This window comes from Pongo abelii, chromosome 4 (assembly GCF_028885655.2).
Source record: "Pongo abelii isolate AG06213 chromosome 4, NHGRI_mPonAbe1-v2.0_pri, whole genome shotgun sequence".
NCBI lineage: Eukaryota > Metazoa > Chordata > Mammalia > Primates > Hominidae > Pongo > Pongo abelii.
In genome coordinates, this window is record NC_071989.2 from 119593756 (window position 1) to 119615114 (window position 21359).

The 21359-nt window shown below is 36.5% G+C and overlaps 1 long non-coding RNA gene across 1 annotated transcript; it reads right to left on the reverse strand.

Annotated features, from left to right (window-relative positions):
• Positions 1-662: 662 nt before the first annotated feature.
• Positions 663-5367, reverse strand: LOC129059495 (uncharacterized). Its single transcript, XR_010140170.1, has 2 exons — positions 5257-5367; positions 663-1710 (listed from the first exon to the last, which is right to left on the reverse strand). It is a non-coding gene; the product is annotated as an uncharacterized LOC129059495 (long non-coding RNA).
• Positions 5368-21359: the final 15992 nt, after the last annotated feature.

A 21359-nucleotide genomic window follows, 5' to 3' on the forward strand; every position in this document is an offset into this window, starting at 1 on the left:
GAAACTGACAGTGTGCCTCCTATTTTTCTTTGGGTTTGTGAGGAAATTTGGTGCTAAGTCGAGTGAGTTGGACGTGGCCATTCGATGGAGCCTCCCGAGAACAATGAAGCCAGGCCTTCCTTCTCTCACTGTGACTGTGACGACCTGGCCAAGGCAAACACTTTCAGGTAGGTGCTCAGAAGAGACTTTAAAATGAGACAGCAGATTTTACCTTTAGAAATATGAACAAAGAACTGAATAAGCTGCTAAAATAAGAGATAAATTATGCAAATGCCTATAATAATGAACATTTCATAGGTCTTGGCATTGAAAAATTGTAAGGTGAGAGTTGTAGGTAAGAGAACTCCAAAGAGAAATAAATGGGTAATGAAAGGTAGGACTGGAAGGCCTAGATGTAGGTCTGCTCCACTCATTGAACCCACCCGACAAGCTCCTAACATGCTCCAGGCACTATGCGGCGCTGCAGGAGACAGGGTATGGGCTGTGTCCTCTCAGGGAGTTATTCGCAAGAAGACATGATGAATTCTCTTTCTCTAGGTCAAGTGACCAAATATGTTTTGATTTTAAACATTGTAAGAGAATAATACGGAAAAGTGTAATAAGATTAGAGATCTCAAAGTTCCTGTCTTAGTTTGGTGCAAACGTAATTGAATTTTAAATCATTATAACGAGGCTTAAACACATCTTTATTAATCAGAATAGGAACCATTACAATCAACACATTTTTGCCAATGAGAAATGCATTTTTTCATTCCTGTAGTATAGAAATCGGTGCTTCAGGATTCAATCAACTCTTGAAAAGCATTTTCTGCATCCTGCTGTTTGTGGAAGTGTTTTCCCTGCAAAAAGTTGTTGAGATGCTTGAGGAAGTAGTAGTTGGTTGGCTGAGGTCAGATGAATGCGGCGGATGAGGCAAAACTTCATAGCCCAATTCATTCAACTTCTGATGCGTTGGTTGTGTGATGTGCAGTCAGGCGTTGTGGAAAAGAATTGTGCCCTTTTTGTTGACCAATGCTAGCTGCAGGCGTTGCAGTTTTCAGTGCATCTCATTGATTTGCTGAGCATACTTCTCAGATGTAATAGTTGCAGTGAGATTCGGAAAGCTGTAGTGGATCAGACCAGCAACAGACCACCAAACAGTGGCCATGACCTTTTTTTGGTGCAAGCTTGGCTTTGGGAAGTGCTTTGGAGCTTCTTCTCAGGCCAGCCACTGAGCTGGTCATTGCCAGTTGTCGTATAAAATCCACTTTTTGTCGCACATCACAATCTGATCGAGAAATAGTTTGTTGTTGTTGCATAGAACAACAGAAGATGACACTTCAAAAAGACGATTTTTGTATTTTCAGTCAGCTCATGAGGCACCCACTTACTGAGCTTTTTCACCTTTCCAATTTGCTTCAAATGCTAAGCACTATAGAATGATTGACAATGAGTTCTTGGGCAACTTCTCTTGTACTTGTAAGAGGATCAGCTTCAATGACTACTCTCAAATGGTCGTTGTCACTTTCCAATGGCCAGCCACTATGCTCCTCATCTTCAAGGCTCTCGTCTCCTTGGCCAAACTTCTTGAACCACCATTGCACTGTACATTCATTAGCAGTTCCCAGACCAAATGTGTTGTCGATGTTGTGAGTTGTCTTTACGACCCATTTTGAACTCAAATAAGAAAATCGCTTGAATTTGCTTTTTGTCTAACATCATTTCCATAGTCTAAAATAAACATAAAATAAACAGCAAGTAATAAGTCACTAGCAAAAAACATAAAGCGAGAAATGTCCACTAAAATGATATATAACATAATCACATTTATTTAAGAATGCATTGCAATATCAAACAGCAAATTCCAACAATGCAAAAACCACAATGATGTTTGCACCAACCTAATAATTCAAAAGGACAAAACATTTTGAGACTAAGAGAATTCCTTGAAAAGTAATGTGAATTATATAAATCTTACTCTTCCTTATATATAATTGCTTTAGAAAACATTTTCCTTGGCTTCCTTTTATCATCTATGATGAAACCTCTTTTGAGTGATTAGAAAACATTACTGCTTGACAAATAAGCACAAATGCTGAGAAAATAGGTATTTTAAAGATAAATGTGAAGATTCAATTTTATCTAGAAATGCTACTACTTTAAAGATAGAAATTGATTTTAATTCTCCCAAAATCAGTGGCTAAGGGTGGTAGATTCTTTCATTTTACCATTTCTTCCATCCATTCTGACATCTCCATTCATCTGCTGCTAACACAGCCTCATTTTTAAGCATTATATTATAATCCTAATGGTATGGAACAGATTTTGCTACTTCCAGTCCTTCTCAGCCCAAATCCATCTTCTATAGTAGTTCCTGACTAATTTTCCTAAATCATTGTTTTCATGAGGCCAATCCTCTCCCACAGACTAATGATCTACAGTGTAGTTTATTAAAAGCATTATGGAAACATGCGTCAAGTTAGAAAGAGCTTAGATGTCCAACAGTAGAGTATTGTTAATATAATTTGGGGTATCAATAAAGCAAAATTATATACAGTCATTAAGAATATGCTATAGAAAAAATATTGATCTGAAGAAAATATTTGCAAATTATTGAATATAAACATGAAACAAGGCATGTAACAGTATATATAAATTCTAGAGAAGGAACTATATACTCTTTGATTCAAAACTTTTGTTTCTGAGACTTTAAGAAAATAATAAAGAAAGGGTAAAAAGAACCCAAGTTCATCTTCGTCTAAGAATTGTTTTTAGTAGCATAAAAATTAGAAACTGCAAGTCCAAAAATACATGATTAAATTTCCATTTCCAATCAAGAAGGCTGACAAAAGATATTCAAAGTATATTATCTGACCACAATAGAATTAAATTAGAAATCAGTAAAGTAATCTGGACAAAACTCAAATATTTAGAAAGAAAATTACACCCTGCTAAATAACCCATGAGTCAAAAAAGAAACAAAAAATTAAGATTTTGAAAAACTGAATGAAAATAAAGAAGACATATGAAAATCTATTGTCTACAACTAAGGCAGTAATCATAAGGAAATTTTTGCTCTAAATATCTAAATTAAAAAAGAAGAAGTCTCAAGTCAATGACATCAGCTTCCACCTTAAGAAAAAAGAATTTCAAGTTCCTTAAAAGATACAAACTATTCTACTAATCTCATTCATAAAGAAATAGATAACCTGAAGAGCACTATATCAATGAATGAAATTAAATTTAGAGCTTTAAAACTTTCCACAAAAATTCCATATTCAGATGTCTTCACTGGTGAATTCTACGAAACATTTAAGGAAGAAATAAGCATTTCAACCCAAACTCTTCCAGAAAATTGAAGTCTTCCCAACTCATTCCACGAGGCCAGCATTACTACATTAAAGCCAGAAAAAGATATTATAAGAAAACTACAGAACATTATTCCTCACAAACAGAGAGGCAACAATTCTTACCAAATTATAACAAATAAAATATTAAACAATTTATTAAAAGGATAATACATCATGACCAAGTCGGGTTTATCTCAGGGATGCAAGGTTAATTTAACATTCAAAAAACAATCAATGTAATTCACCATGTTGACAGACTGGGGAAAAAAAAAAAAGAGATGAAGAAAAAGCATTTGACAAATGCCCAAAATCTAATCCCAATAAAAACAGTCAGCAAAATAGGAATAAAAGGAACAACCCCAATCTGATCAAGGGTACCTACGAAACTGTACTGTTAGCATCTTATTAATGATGAAAGATGAAACATTTTCCCGTAATATGAGGAAACAGGCAAGGATGTCTACCCTCTCCCTTCTATTCAACATTGTCCTGGAGGCTTTAGCCAGTCCAGCCAGTCAAGAAAAAGAAATAAGAGATATCCAGATTGGACATAAGAAAATAAAATTTTCTTTATCCACAGATGAAATGATCATCTACCTAGAAAACTCTATGGAATTTATATATACGTATTACATCTAATAAGTGAGTTTAACAAAGTTGGGAGATGCAAGATCAATATAAAAAAATCAAGTCTGTTTCTATATACTAGGTACATACATACATACATAATTAAAATTAACATAATACCATTTATAATGGCATAAAAACATGCCATTAAATATGCATATTAGGGATAAGTATGAAAAAAATGAACATGGCCTGTATATTGCAAACTAGCAAACATAATGAGAGAAATTAAAGTCTAAGTAAATAGCGATAAATGGCATGTGTTTGGATAAACGTGACTAAAATATCAATTCTCCCTATTTGATCTACAGATATAATAAAATCCCAATTAAAATCTCAGCAGGCTCATCTGTAGATGTTGATAGCTAACTCTAAAATTCATATAGAAATGCAAAGGGCATAGAATAGCCAAAACAACTTTTAAAAAGAAGAACAAAGTTATCTAACTTTTACTTCCTGTCTTCACATCTTGGTATAAAGTTACATTGATCAAAATTATGATATTCAATCAAGATAGACAAATAGGTCAATGCAATAGCCCAGCAATAGACCTATACTTAAATAATTAACTGATTTTCAACAAAGACATAAAGGCAATTAAAAAATATGAGATCGTATAAATTATTTTGTATAGGATGCAGGTATTAAATTTTGCTATAAAAATGCACATGTCAACATATCAAGATTTTCCTGATATATTAAGAGAAGAGTATAGGGTCTTAAACAGTAGGTAAATTATTATTCTATTTTTTAATGGGATCTGTATTTTTTCAAAAGGATGCATATATACACATATACATACACAATACAAATAAGAGCCTAGAATTGTTTATAATTTTAGTTTTGCTTTTAGTGTTTTTGCTTCTATTTTATTTATTTATAATAGACATGTACTATAATAAACGACAAAACCGAAACATTAAAATACTGTATAATTATTATATAAAATACAGTAAATATTGTTTTGGGGGAAAAGTTATGTGTGTGGTATGAAGACTGAAAGATATATTCCAAATATTAACAAAGAGAGAGTTACAGATAGTCTTTTAGCTTTGTGTCTTGCTTGGTTTCCAAATATTTCACAGTGGGTACACCTTGCCTTGAAAAATTATAAAGGCAATAAATATCACTTTTAAACTGTCAATAGTTCCATATAACCGTTGAGCTAAAGATCTAACTTCTTCATCTGACATGAAGATCGTACATGAACAATATGACCCAATCTGACCTTCCTGCCTTTCCTCTGTCCCCACGCGAGTGCCCCCACTCTCCTCCTCATCACCTCCTTCTGCTGACTCACCCACACTTCCTCTCCTCACTCCATTGCATTGCTGCCTCCACCCATCCTGCCGTCCGCTCGTACTTGGGCTGTGCTTCCCCCTCTGTGTCTGCCCACGTCACACCAACCTTTGAAGTCAAGTTCCTGCTGTCTGAAATTTTTCTGAGAAATGCCTTTATCAAGTTCCATCTCTAAATTCCTAGGGTTCTTCTGTCTCTCCCACGTGTTTGAAACCTAACCATATATGAGTTAAAGTATAAGCAAGTTTGAGATTGCAGGGGAGCCTATTTGATTCCACTGCCCTAATTGTACTTGATGTACATATTTACCCTACGCTAAACAGGCTTAAGGTTCTAGAACTGGATTGTTGGATCTTAAATCTTGGCTTTATAGAAAAGAACAAGATCATGTCTTTGCGGGAACATGGGTGGAGCTGGAGATCATTATCTTTAGCAAACTAATGCAAGAACAGAAAACCAAATACCTCACGTTCTTACATATAAGCTAAATGATACAAACCCATGGATACAAAAAGAAAGGAACAACAGTCACTGGGGCCTACTTGAGGGTGAAGGTTGGGAGGAGCGAGAGGAACAGAAAAAATAACTATTGGGTACCAGGCATAGTACCTGGCTGATGAAATAATCTGTACAACAAACCCCTGTGACCCGAGTTTACCTATATAACAGACTTGCACATGTACCCACGAACCTAAATTAAAGTTAATCAAAAAGGAAAAAAAATCTTTTTTTTTTTTTTTATTTTGAGACGGAGTCTTGCTCTGTCGCCCAGGCTAGAGTGCAGTGGCGCGGTCTCGGCTCACTGAAAGCTGCGCCTCCCGGGTTCACGCCATTCTCCTGCCTCAGCCTCCCAAGTAGCTGGGACTACAGGCGCCCGCCACCACGCCCGGCTAATTTTTTGTATTTTTAGTAGAGACGGGGTTTCACCGTGGTCTCGATCTCCTGACTTCGTGATCCGCCCGCCTCGGCCTCCCAAAGTACTGGGATTACAGGCGTGAGCCACCATGCCCGGCCGAAAAAAAATATCTTGACCTTACTAGTTAATAGCTGCTGGTCTTGGGACAAAGTGTTTCACTTCTGTCTTAGATTTCTCTTTTAAGAATTGAGCATAAGAGAATTTACATCATAGAGTTGTTGCAGAGATCAAATAAATACTACCAAAAAGCATTCAGAATATTGCCTGGTACATACTAGGCACTCAAATGATGTTAGCTATGCTAATATACCTATTGTTATCATTATCATCACACCTTAAGAACCAAGACTCAGTCATGTGTACATTTGGAGAACCCAGTTTAGAGGCTCTTTAGGAAGCATTCTGAAATTTAGCTTCCTCATGTTTCATCTCCTTAGTTAATCTAAGCTTCCATACGTTATCTCTCTTAAAGAAGTATTTAGATGGCAAATAAAGTATTTAAATAGCAAAATTAATTTAGAGCTAATGTTTTGAGTGAAAATTGAATTTCCAATTGCAAAGCCCAATTTCGGCCACTAGGTGGCTATAAAACACTAGCTATATATATACATATATATACACACATATTTTTTATGGAGATGGAGTCTTACTCTGTTGCCCAGGCTGGAGTGCAATGGTGCGAGGCTCACTGCAACCTCCGCCTGCCAGGTCCAAGCAATTCTCCTGCCTCAGCCTCCCGAGTAGCTGGGATTACAGGCACGTGCCACCACACCTGGCTAATTTTTGTATTTTTAGTAGAAACAGGGTTTTACCATGTTGGCCAGGCTAGTCTTGAACTCCTGACCTCAGGTGATCTGCCCACCTCGGCCATCTGAAGTGTTGGGATTACAGGCGTAAGCCATTGCCTGGCCAACACTAGCTATAATTTTTTAATCACCAAGAAATTTTTGTATTTTAAACAAACGTTCAATATTGCTTAAGTCATATTTTCTCCTTCAGCAAATAGAAAGACAGGAGAGAAAGGAAACTAGGAGTCACAACTCTTCCTCTTAGAGCCCAAGGGGCTTGTCAGAAGAGGTAGGCAGTGTTTCTGAGGACCTCCATAGCCTGCCTGCACACCCAGACAACAAGAAACCTGGCAAAGGTAGTGTTGTGTAAGAGGTACTGCTTACCTAACATGTGCACTCTGGATATGGCGAATATTGGTCTTTCCACCCCAATTCTACCTAACAATAGATAACTCCAGCCTCCCTCTGGCTAACTGTTATCTTGGTGGTGGACAGTGAGTGCTATAGACTAACACGATTGGGACACAGGCTGAAGCAGGAAGATGAAGGCAGAAGAAAGGCTGGTTGCTGGGGAGGTTGTCAGAGACTCATCCAGCAGCCTGTGCAAGTTTAAGAGAAGGCCTAAGTGCCTATGGGGTCAGTGCTCTAAATTACAAATACAAAATATTTTTAGTCTCTGTATCTGCAGGTCCTAAACGTTTGGGTTTGGATTACAGGGTTGATGACTGTATTTAAAGTTTTCTGACACATTCTCCCGGAGATGGCTGTCACCAGTCATTTCTTGCTCAAGAATAACTCTCTTTGCATGTGCAGGAAGAATGTCTCTGTAGCTCTTGCTGCTGCCTCTGCCTGGCACAACTGTAGAGATGGAGAGAGAATCACATTCCATCTCCCTTTTGTTAGAGGAGAGGAGAGAAAGTAACTTCCAGATTGAGACCAAGTCTCCAACTGGTCTAAACGTGAACTCTATTCTTCTTCCTATAATACTAGAAAGTGTTCTCTATAAATGAAACTTCTCAGAGGCTTTTTAAAAAATGTGTTAAACTATATAAAACATAAAATTCACCATTTTAACTATTTTTAAGTGTACAACTTAGTGGTATTTAGTACAAAGTTGTACAATCATCACCACTATCCATTTTCAGGACTTTTTCATCATCCCAAATAGAAACTCTGTGTGCTAGTTATTAAACAATAGTTCCCCATTCCTCCTTTCCTGAGGGAGGGTTATTTTTAAACTGTTTTGGTGCCCATAAAGTCAGTGGCTATGTTCACAGCTCTTTTTAAGCACTTTAACATTTCATTTATTTAAATAATATTTACTAGGCAACTCTACCGGATAAAATATTAGGAATAGATTATCGAATAAATACTAATTCTTTTCCCAAAGGAGCTTGCAATGAATTGAGAAAGAGACATAAATAAATGATGTCAGTGCAGTGTAGTGAATGCTATGATAGAGAAAGGCAAAAAGAAAACTGGCAAGAGATCTAGCTTTTGTAGAACACAAACTGTCAGACTGCACCAAGTACTCACCCACTTTGTTTCTCTTCACAACAGTCCTGTGAAGTGGCTACCATTATCACATTTTACAGGTAAAAAATCTGAAACCTCAAATGATCATGCAAGTTGCCCATGGATACTCAGGGTATAGTTTAGAGAGGTAGCACTAAACAAATAAGGAGTTATGGGTTCTTAGCCAGGCATGGTGGCACATGCCTGAGGTGGGAGGATCTTTTGAGCCCAGGACCTGGAAGCTACAGGGAGCTATGATCGTGCCACTGTACTCTAACCTGGGTGACAGAGCAAGATCTTGTCTCAAGAAAAAAGTTATGGATTCTAGTCCATCTAATCCAGACTGTATAATTGACAAGCTTCGTGCATTTAGGTTTTTTCCTACAGTTCTCTGGGCCTAATTTCCCTCTATAGAATGGCAGAGCTATACTACCACAAGACCCCTTAGGATTTTTTTCTTCAAGAAGATGGGAAGGAGTGAGTGGACATTGAAGAGTTCTCATCACAGATCTAAAGAAGAAACAAACTGAAGAAAATTCTGCACCTTTAGACTCAGTGTCAGGAGTACCCCAGAACAGAGATCCCATTATGCTGGGTGGAGTGGGGCCTTGGGATCACAGATATGAGACCTCTAAATAAATCTGAGGCATTAAGAACTGCTTTGGAGACAAGGCTGGACTTGGTCTGATAAGTTAATATCTTCCACAAAATTTATGCTTTCTGCCTAAATTTTTCATTATTCTTATTCCCTATTAAGACAGTTAACCAGCTCTACTTTCTAACCCCAGGGAAGGACTGTAGCAGGGTGATTTGTACTCAGAGCTACTTGCCTCACAGATTGTATGGAGGGAACAGAGGGAAATGCAGCACAACAAGAAAGAGAATGTAGATCTTAAATAAGATTCTTCCAGACTGGGAGGGAGAGAGTAGAAGGCAATGGATGGGATTCTCAGAAGCAGGATCTGAATCCTGGTACTGCCAGTGAAGTAGAGGTGAAAAATCTTCAGATACAAATGCACACAAGGCTGGTATAGGCAGACAGGATGGTAGCCTCACAGATGTAGCAAATATGTCTAGATCTAGATCTCCACAAATACATAGTAAAATATGATGTTTCCAGGTCTTCACCAATGCTGTGCTTTCTGCTTGGAAAGGTACCCTCTGTTTGTCTATTTGTTGACTTTCTATTGTCAAAGCAAAATTGTACCACACAAAGTGAAACAGGCAAGGAAGACTTTCTTCAAGGCTACTGCAGTAGGGAGTGAGACCAGAACGAAGTCTGAACTCAGGAGGTATTTTAAAAGCTGAGATGAGCTAGTAAAAAATACTGGAGGAGGTTTGAAGGAGATTTATCAATGGGATATGTCTAGCAAATTGAGTTATTTAAGTTTGCAAATAGTTTTCTTGGTGATTAGTTCACCTGAGCTTACGAATTGTCTCCATGGAAATTAGGCTCTTATTCTCCCACAGAGACTGGAAGATAGGGCATGGTTTCCTTGATGATTACATTTCAGTGGAATGGCTCCAAGGTCCTTGAGAAGGACCTTCTGAGTTGTACAACTGGCAAGGGGCTTTTTAAAAGATTTCTATCTCAAAGGGGGCAGATAAATAATTTACAAATATTCTAAAGTAAATGTTCTAAGAAGGAGAGGTCAAGGGCCTAGAATCAGAAAGAAACATGTCTAAAGTTTAGTCAAGCTGAAGGGAATATTAAAGCCGTCTTGTAAATTCCATCTTTAGTCATAGAAAATGTGACCCACTTTCTGATTCTCTTTCCTTCTCTTGTACCCAATATTGTATTCCAACATCTACAGAAACTCTGATTCTTGTTCATACATTCAACTCCAATGTATGGAACTAAACTGCAAGTATCAATTTATATATTTAAGACATTTAAGGAAGAGACAATGTCTTTTTTCATCACTTAGTTCAATGATGATTGCTTGGCTGAAAATGCAGAATAAATATTTGTTAAACTAAACTAAATCTTAGTAACTTATACAGGCTATTTTGACTACTCTCACTGATTCGACCTTTCCACCAAACTGGTCAATTTTATCACTTTTCCCCCATCCATCTATCACATATAACTTGTTTTCCTGTTTGTTTGCTTTGTTTTATTAATTTGAATAGTTTACAAATGTCCTTAATTTAAGTGACCAGAATTCGAATGTTATATACTACTACTTAGTTTAAGCTCAGTTTGAAGACTGGGTGATTTTTGGCCAAATTCTCACCATTGTGACAGTAAGTTTTCCACTTTCTGTTTTAGTAACACTCATGGATGGTAAGAACAAAGAAGAACCTTCATGAGTGCTTTGATGGTAGCTCCTGGAAAAGTAGTTTGAGTAATAAAATGGCTCCCAATTGCTCATCAGCTGAAAAACCAGCTGCCCTTTATATAGTTCTACCATTATTTCTATACAAGCAGAGCCTTTGTTTTCACATGGTGAAGGAAAACCTCGAAGACATGGTTTGCATTGATTTCAAATTCCTCTTAAAATGACTCTAACAGGAGGAAATATTCTTTAGGTCTGAGTTATTCTGAATTGTATCTGTTTTGATTACATCTACCAGACAATTTTAGTTAGCTCTTAGCAGTAATCTTATTTAGCCATCCAGATGGCTGAAAATACCATGCCAACATCCTTTTCCTATTGTATTGTTGACTAGACACAGTTTATTACCTTGAATTTCAGTTGGCTCACAAGCACACACAAAACATAGAGTATAGTGTAGCTGATATTTTATATCTGCCAAGTGCTTTATTATTTTCCTGAGATTAATTTTAGCAATTGTGGACCAACAGTTATCCTTGTTGGTCACTACAGTAGTGTTTTATACACAGCAACAATGGTTTATTATATGAATCCCTTCACATAAAAGAGTTAATATGTGTCTAAAAACTCTTATTGGTCAATTCTCAGAAAGTCAGTTATGTCCAGACCACCAGATGACAAGAGAATAGCATCATATACATGTCTAATGATAAAGTGCATTTAAATTCATTTTGTTCTCGCTAGAATATAAGAACAATTTTTAAGTACAAAGAGGGTAGGTTTTTCAAAATAAAACATTTTTCTTATGACCCACTGTTTTGCAAATACCTCTCCCCCACATCTCTTTATTTTTTCATTGCCTTGTTTTTCTCAATTACAGTGTATTTTTAATATGGTTATCTGATTTATTCACATGGGGATTGATATGTCTGCAAGGTTGAAAATAAGTTGTATGATAAAAATACATAAGATGGACTCTCAAGGGAAGAATATATAAGATGTTTCTTTAGCACTTTTAAGTCTGAGTCTGTGATTGGAGTCTTGTTTGTGAGAGGTTTGTTATTTATATTAGTTTTTAAAATGTTTCCTCCTAAATATCTTCTGTATAAGAAAAAGAGATAAGAGTACACATTTAGATGCTTTAAAAAACCCTGCTCTTTTGTAGCTGACATCTTATTAATTAGGTATGACATTAGGCTCTGATGCTGGGGAGACATTGCCATTAGTATACTTTACTAAGGCTAGTTCATGGTGTTTTATATTTTTGGATGTCCTTCAAGTTTAAGATTTTTGTTTATATCCATAGAGGTTTGGAATGATGTCATTGAAGAATTGTATTTCTAGTTCCCTCATGAGAAAGGTCATGTCTCTTCAAGGCCATGGAAACATGATTGAATTAGCTTTAAATAAATTACATTCTGTTAAGATAGCTCAAACTGCTACAGTTAACCACTTCTCGATCTGTATATCTGCTGTAAAGGAAAACAAAAAAAGAATAGTCTAACAAAGATAATCATCTTGCTCCACTTTTTCTCAAGGAGAAATTTCATGGTATGCATGCACATGGAAATCATTAAGTAAAAGAGACAAAATGTAATATATTTAGTATCAGTCATAAAAGAACTGTTTTATAATAAAAAGTCTTCCCTGAAAACAAAGCCCTTACCCACAGATGAGAGAGCTGGGCTGTCTAAGAGATGTCAATTTTCTTTAAGCCTGATTCTAGACAGATACATGAGCAAATTACTCCTCTTCTTAGCTGTGCTAGCTTGGAAAGTTATTTCAGGTCAGTTGACTTTCATGTTCATCAGTGTCCTCATCTGTAAGAAGGGAATAAAACCACCTGTCTCTTAAGGCTGATGTGATAATGAAATAAGACATTCTATAAAGCACTTAAGAAAAACAGTTGGTGCATATTACATTCTCAGTAAATACTAGCCATTATTCATTTTGTGAATAATCAGGGGAGGAAAGGTCAGAGAAAATAGGTGAAATATCATCTACTGGAGAAATATGAGAATCAGATCAAGAAAGTTTCATGGTTCGCTTAGCTCTCGAGTTGACTGTGGGTAACAACATTTCTTCTTTCTTCTCCACACATTTTCCTTGTCTTTCCTTTTCAAGAAACCCACAAGGGTGTTCCACCCTCCAAATTACATTCTTATGTTCTTATTAACAACAGGTTTCTAGGACCCAGCCTACTTTCCTCTTGTCTTGGAAACTGCCACTAACATACAGTCTCTGAATGTCCTCTTTCTTCCAATCTGCTAGAATGGGGTATGTCTTCTCCATCTCCTTCTTTCATTTCTGCCCTGAAAGTATGAGATACCTGCAATGGTCTAAATGCATAAGGAAAGATAGTGTGTATGGAAAAATAAAAGTAGGCTAATATGGCTTGCACTAGAGAACAGGGGCAAGGGAAGAAGCTAGAGGAGGAAGGGTCAGATCATGGAATGCATCGAGGCTCTGCTGAGAAGTTGGATTTTATCCCAAGGTCAAGGGTGAGCCAATGAAGTATAATTTAAGTCAAGAGGGACCTGGTCACACTTTCACTTTATAATGAGGACTCAGGCTGTAACATGGAGAATGGATTGGGAGGTCAGTTCATTTAAGAGAAAGGATAGGAGTCTCTATAAAAGTTGTGGTGGATGGGAATGGAGAAAAAGATACCCAGGGGTAATCTGGGAAGGAAATAGAAACAGGTAGAAAAGTGGATCCTGGGAGGCACCAACACTAAGGGGCAAGACAGTGACAAATCAAGATGGGGAGCTGGAAACCAGGAGAGCAGTGTTTTCCGGGTGAGAGATGAGATGGTTTCAGGAAAGAAGGGGTGGTCATCCATGTTGAAAATAACGGTTCTCATTTTGTTGAGAAACTTGAATAGCTGAGGGAAATTACCAAAGATCATAAAGTGGGATCTTGTAGAAACTCATCTGTTTTAACGTTTGATTCAATTTGATACACATTTATTGAAGCACTCCTCTTTCTAAGTGTGTGTTAGAGACACAAGGAAGAAATATAATCTAGATATAGTTTCAGTATTCAAAAAGCTTGTAGTCTAAAAGGAGACTCTGAAATCAGATATTTTTAAAAAGATAATTAGCAAAAGAATTTATTTGAGAAAAAGATATTCTGCTATGTGAAAAATGTAAACAAAGATAGGAAAGGTTAATTAATTAGCAATACTAAAAACGGAACAATTGTTTTAGTCATGTAGACACATTCATGATATATTACTATATGAAATTATAGCGCAGTTTAATTTGTAATCTCATTCCATAGTAGCAGATCTTATAACATGTAAATGCTTTCTAATTGTGTTTATTAAAAAGTTGTATGTCATTATTGTAACTTCTAAAGGGACTTTGAGCAAATTCTTTAATGCCAACCATCTGTTTCTACAGGGACTATTTCTATAGTATTTACATTTATCATATTCCTACATTTTGCAATGAACAGTATGCAAATAGCAATTAAAGAACCTCATTAACTCAATTACCATTTTGAAGAAATTGCTAAGAACATTTATCAATTATTAATAAACTGGGGAAAGAATGTGGCATCCAGAATCAGAAAACTGGGTTTTCAGTCTCAACTCAATCACTTACTATTTGGGTAACTTTGGAAAAGTCACTTGAGTGTTCTGAGCCTAAATGTGCTTATCTGTAAAATGGTAATAATAGCGGGATTGTTGTGGGGCTATAAAAAGGCATGAAAAGTACCATATCAAATAAGTATGTGGAGTTGCTTTAAAAATTATAAGTTTCTATACATACATTTATCATATTATTATTTCATTAAGAGAAAGGTTAATTTGGAAAAAAATTACAAATATGAACTCCTACTTGAGGCTTATAGCAGCCTATTGTCATTAGTTTCAATGGCATATAGGTCCTTTGCCAAGTTGTAGACAGAGTCATCAAGTAAAAAATCCCTTTCAGTAATAAATAGAATAGAAGAAGTCAATTAGGGTGTTTTGCTGATCTTACTGACCAGATGTTACTGCTTGGCACTTAACGTTCATAATAGATGAAGAAAATTAATTGATATGTAAATAAATCAATTATAGAACTGAGGTCTGGGAATCTCTTAAAATCATTTTATATATAGGGATACATGGATATATGTAGTATATGTATAAATATATATCCTAGCTTGAAGTGATAGAAGATATATTCGTATAGCACAATTACATCAGTGGTCACCAATATTTTTATCAATGCTTTTCATTGAAGAAAGGAAGAAATTGAAGAAAGAACGACGTGGATAAGAGATTAATGCTTTGCATATGAATAAAAATGCAACATCACTGATGGTATGAAAAATGCAATTCGAAACCACAATGAGATACTATCTCATACCAGTCAGAATGGCTATTACTAAAAAGTCAAAAAATAAACAAAAACAGAAGCTGGTGAGATTGTAGAGAGAAGAGAACGCTTATACACTGTTGTTGGGAGTGTAAATTAGTTCAACCATTGTGGAAAGCAGTGTGGTGATTCCTCAAAGAGCTGAAAACAGAACTACCATTTGATCCAGCAATCCCATTACTGGGTATATGTCCAAAGGAATGTAAATCACTCTATCATAAAGACACATGCACATGTATGTTCATTGAAGCACTATTCACAACACCAGAGACATGGAATCAATCTAAATGCCCATCAATTATAGACTGGATTAAAAAAATGAGGCACATATACACCATAGAGTACTATGCAGCCATAAAAAGAACAAGGTCATGTCCTTTGCAGGGACATGGATGGAGCTAGAGATCATTATCCTTAGCAAACGAACACAGAAACAGAAAATCAAATACCACATGTTCTCACTTTTAAGTAGAAGCTAAGTGATGTGAACACATGGGCACAAAGAGGAGAATAGCAGATACTGGGACCTACCTGAGGGTGTAGGGTGGGAGGAGAGAGAAGAGCAGAAAAAAATAACTATTGGGTACCAGGCTTGGTAACTGGGTGATGAGATAATCTGTACAAAAAAACCCTGTTACATGAGTCGACCTATATATGAAACCTGCACATGTACCCCTGAACCTAAAATAAAAGATGTTTAAAAAAGGAAAAAAGGAGATTAATGCTTTGAACGATCTTTAATATGAAGCAACATATTTACCACAGAACAATCGAATTATACTGTAAGTTGAATGAGTTGTAAGTAATCTTAGATGTTGTGTATTTATGCCCTCTACTAGATTCCTTATCAATAATTTTTCTGACTCTGCTTGCACACAGAATTGGAGAGTAAATATTCTACCAGATCATTCATTCTTTTTAAAAATAATTTTCCTCTTCCATTTTTGAATGAAATTAATTTGAGAAAATTCTTTTTATTGAGCTGAAGTATCAACTTCATGCTTAATTAAATGCTTAAGTATTTGTAGGCATGGTCCATGTTTTTATGGGTCAAAAGCACCATGCAATCATTCATTGAACAGTTATTGCTAGTTACCACTTGACATTCACACAAGTAGACCCTACACACAAGTCAGACTACAGTCAGGTTTGATATATGTACAACTCAATTGCAATTGTTTTCCTCCAACACCAAACCCCAACTTTGTAGGAAAACATCTTTTCCTACAACACAGCTAACTACGTCTCCTGAAATACTTCTCTGAGTTGATTTTGCAATTGAGAAATTATCACATTTTCCTGTTACTTCTGCAAATCAAATATCGAGGTAATACTGGCATAAGCACAAAGTAGCAAGCAAACAAAATAATTCCTATCCCTCCTCTTAGAGATTTTCTCTGGCTCCATTTATACATGGTAAGGAGCAAAGTGGACAAAACTGTTAGGATTCTACTTCTCTTTTAAGCAGATTAGTGAGGGCAATGTGTAACGGGTTTGGCACAGTTCTGCAAAAGCATATCTTGTACCAGCCAAAAAAAGTCTCTCTCTGCCTGTCTGTCTCTTTCTCTTGTTTTCCTGTTTAGGGTTCTTAATATCATGCCATTGCTCTGGAATCAAAATCATTTTCGGACCTTTCTAAAACTTAAAGGAAATAAAAAGCCAAATCACATTAGAAGGGCAGAGGGAAAATACTCCTTGAAATCCTAAGAACAAACTTTGAAGTCATTGATAGACACAGAACACTGTTATGCTCTTTTATGTTGCTACATACAGTACCTGTTGATTATGTCATCTCAGGCTCTTGACTTGGCAGCCATTACATATATCAGCTAGATTTGTGAACTCCAGAAAAATGCCCATCCACTCTGCTTTGGATCCTACCTCAATATTCTCCATGGCAGAGTATAAGAAGAACTGCTGTTATGCATTGATAATTTTGCAAAGCATATATATCAAAGCATGATTGAATGAATGAATGCAGTGCCATCCTTATTAAGCTTTCCTTAAATGAATTCTCTCATTTTTTCCTATTTCTTTAGTGGACTGTACATATGCATGTGGTTTTTACCCACTGTAAGTAATCTTAAACACTTATTAAAGAGGAGTAGTGGTAAATGTAAGACTTCTGCCTACCAAAACATACAGATCCTCATTGGTATGGGTCTTACAGTGCAGTCTTGGTGAGCTTTCATTCATTTATTCACTCTGCATCTTGTGTGATGCATCTCCTCAGTACTATGTCGTGTATCAGATGCCAGGAACACAGAGATTAATAAAACATGGTCTCACCCATGAAATAACACCATTATTGGTGTTATTGAATGAGAGGAGATAGATAGCCAGGAGACATCCCAAACCCTCCAGGAAATACATTAATGGAGCAGGACCCAAAACCCAAGAGGAAATTCTGGCCACTATTGAGCCTTAAGACAGCCCTGTGAAAGATCTCAGTGGTACCATTTAATGGGCTCCAGGAAGGCCGTTCCACTCTGAAGTGTCTCTCATGTAAATGTAAAAATACATATGTATACATATTATATAGAATGATATACACATCACATCTATACAAGTCACACAGAATTTCTCATTCAGTGATTTTTTTTTCTTTTAGATTTTGGATTGCTTTCTCTTATCCTTGAGAGGTATGCCATACAAACTCCTTTATTTTTGACCACGGAAGACTTTACCAAACAGACCCTTTTACTCCAAAACGACATAATGAAAATTCCAGGATTGTTCTGGTGTCACAAAATGGCCAGGAAGGGGCTATAAAATGGAACATCTTCCTTCTGAACAACTACTCACTTGGATGGTTCCTTTCTTGGTTTTCAACATAAACTCATAAGCCACCACTTTTCCCCATCCCAACTAAACTCTAACTTTTAGAAATAGGAAAAGATTGTGAAGAGATAGCCTGATGAGCAGGAACACAGAGGACATACATAGATAGGGCCATTAAATGAAGTTATTCACTGTGTTTCTACGTATTCCAAACAAAGAAGTTCTGCCCTTTGAACACAGACAAGTCATCAGCTTAAGAACAGTTGGATTGTTTGTAACTAAGAAGTTGGGCACAAGAGACATTTCACTATAGACCACTCATATGGTATTGGGGTTTGTAGGCCATCCCCTCCAGGCCTCATAAGTCAACAATGAACCTGAAGTTAGACAAACCTGAACTGACCTAAGCTCACCATAACTAACATTAGTTCTAAGGAAATACTCCTAGAATTTTAGTTCAGAATTTAGAACAGCTTTCCCACCCCTTTCCTCAACAACCACGTAGTCTAAATAGTGAGAATTCTTTCCTTCTGCTTTATTTTATTCTCCCTTTCCCCTAATTTGACATCTTGAAACCTCAACCCAAATTCTTGAAACTAGCTGTAGGAATTTTATGTCCAATAAGTTCCCTCCCTCGTTCCCTCCTTCCTTCCTTCCTCCCTCCCTAAATTTGAAAAACATGTAATGTATTTTCAATATTTCAAGGTATATCAAAGATTATTAAGAAATGTTTAGATTGTTAGTGTCTTAGAATTGATTTTTTGACACAAATCCAAGCTAGATATATATTTTTCTTATTAAAATTTCAATTTTTACAATATATGTGATCCATTATTGCAACATCCAAGAAGCTGGTAATGTATTTACAAATTTATTTCTGGGTTGATTTATTTAGAATTGTAATTGTCTTATTTATTAACATATCTATGCTGCTTTATTACCCTGAGGTTTTCAATGACTATGAGACTATAAAAAAAAAAACTAGAGAAAAAAGGCCAGGCGCGGTGGCTCACGCCTGTAATCCCAGCACTCCGGGAGGCCGAGGCAGGCGGATCACGAGGTCAGAAGATCGAGACCATCCTGGCTAACACGGTGAAACCCCATCTCTAGTAAAAATACAAAAAATTAGCTGGGCGTGGTGGCGGGCGCCTGTAGTCCCAGCTACTCGGGAGGCTGAGGCAGGAGAATGGTGTGAACCTGGGAGGCGGAGCTTTCAGTGAGCCGAGATCGCCCCACTGCACTCCAGCCTGGTGGACAGAGCGAGACTCCGTCTCAAAAAAAAAAAAAAAAAAAATTAGATAAAAAAATGGAATAATGAATAGTACAAACAACATTTATGAAATACATGATAGTTGAATTAAAACTTTCCAGCATATCTTTTATGATTGGTTGTCATCCTAAACAAAACAGAAAAAAGAAAAACCTTTTCTTCAGCCTTGAATAGAACATTTAACAACCATGAAATAGCGTTATCAATGGATAAAAAAATAAATTTGCCTTAAGAATATCTATATTTAAAGGCATGTATTTCATATAACTAATAGATAATTCAATGATGTAAAAGATTGAATTGCTTCTTTTGTCCTCATTTTGGGGAATGATTATACAATTCTATGGGGTTTTCAGGTCTTACACCTTTGTTATCATTTGTTAGTCTTTTCTCTATCTATGGAAGCTTTCACGGGCCAACCAAGGAGCGGCTTTCTGAACTTCTTTTTCTTTTTCTTTTGACACAGCACTGGGATCAGAAACCCTGCAGAGTTAACTGTGTTTGCTCATTAGTTAAGAGAATGCATAGTCTCAGGCTGATTAAAACAAGATTTTCTGCAGAATGGGGCTAATTTTCCAAGTGCCATGATGTAATTCCCCTCTGCTTCCCTGTCCCCACCATATCCTCTCTAGACTGGATTCATGAGAAGCAAATAATTCTGTAACTTTCCACACCACATCTTTCAGCTGAAGAGACTCAAGCATTTTCTGGAAGCAACACTGATGCAGAAAGGTGTAACTCTTCCTACTCATTCATCTCAGGCTTGCCCATGACCCTGGGCAAGTCCCCTCACATCTTGGTTTCCACATAGGTTGAGCTAAGTAGCTAATGAAGCTCCGTAGGACTCTCATCCTATCACTGCTGTTTGCTTCATTTATGCAACTTAAAAAAAGATATTTATTTTTAAAATTGAACTTAATTTGTTTTAATGATCATACAGTAAAGTCACTTTTTTCTTTTGAAATAGAATTCTATGAGATTTAACATACATATAGATTCCTGTAACCACCACCACCATTGGGATACCAAACTTTTCTGTCTTCCAAGAAACTCCCTCAAGCTATCCCTTCATAGTAACACCCCCTACCTATAGCCCCTGGCAACCAAGGATCTGGTTTCTATTGTAGTTTTGTCTTTTGAAAATGTCAAATAAATGAAACATATGTAACCCTTTGAGACTGGCTTTTCTGACCCAGCAGAATGCTTTTAAAAGTTATCTAAGTTGTTTAGTACAGTGTGTTCCTTTTTACTACTTAGTAGTATTCCATTGTGTGAACGAACCATAGTTCGTTCATCCATTTGCTCATTGAAGGACACTGAGTAATTTCAGGTTTTTGGCGGCCACAGATAATGCTACTATGAACACATGTGTACAGGCTGACACATGTGTGTGTGTAATATTAGTTCTCCCCATTGTAGGATAAATGCCCCGGAGTGGGGTTGCTATCAGTGGCAAGGGTGTGTTTAGCTTTATAGAAAACTATGAAACTGTTTTCCAGTGGCTTTACCAGTTTTCCTTTCTACCAGCAATGTGGGAGAGTTCTAATTCCTTACCAGCATTGGCATTGTTGGCATTTTTAATTTTAGCAATTTCAAAAGGTGTGTAGTAATGTTTAATTGTATTTGAATTTATCTAACGGCCAATGATGTTGAACATCTTTTCATGTATTTATTTGCCACCCTTAAAACCTCTTTGGTAAAATGCCTGTTCAAGTCCTTTGCCCCTTTTTTAATTGGGTGGTCTGTTTTCTTATCAATGAGTCTTGATAGTTCTTCATATATTTTGGGCACGTAGCCTTTGTCAGGTAGATGATTTGCGAATATGTTCTTCAAGTCTGTAGCTTATTTCTTCATTCTCTTGGCAGCATATTAAGCAAAGCAAAGATTTTTGATGTAATGAGGTCCAATTTGTCAATTTTTTGTCTTTACAGATCCACCTTGGTGTCATTCCTAAGAACTCTTCACCTAAACTTATGTTAGAATATTTTTCTCTAAGAAAATAATTTTAAAGAAAGAAAATGCTGTATGCATAAGGACATTTCTTGCAATACTATTAGTGAATTGTGAAAACTGAAATAATCTTGAGTTGCCACCATAGAGCAATGGGTACATAAATTACAACTCTATCATCCTTTGGCTGTGGAAAATATTTATTAAGAGTGTACAATAATGTTACAGGGAAGCA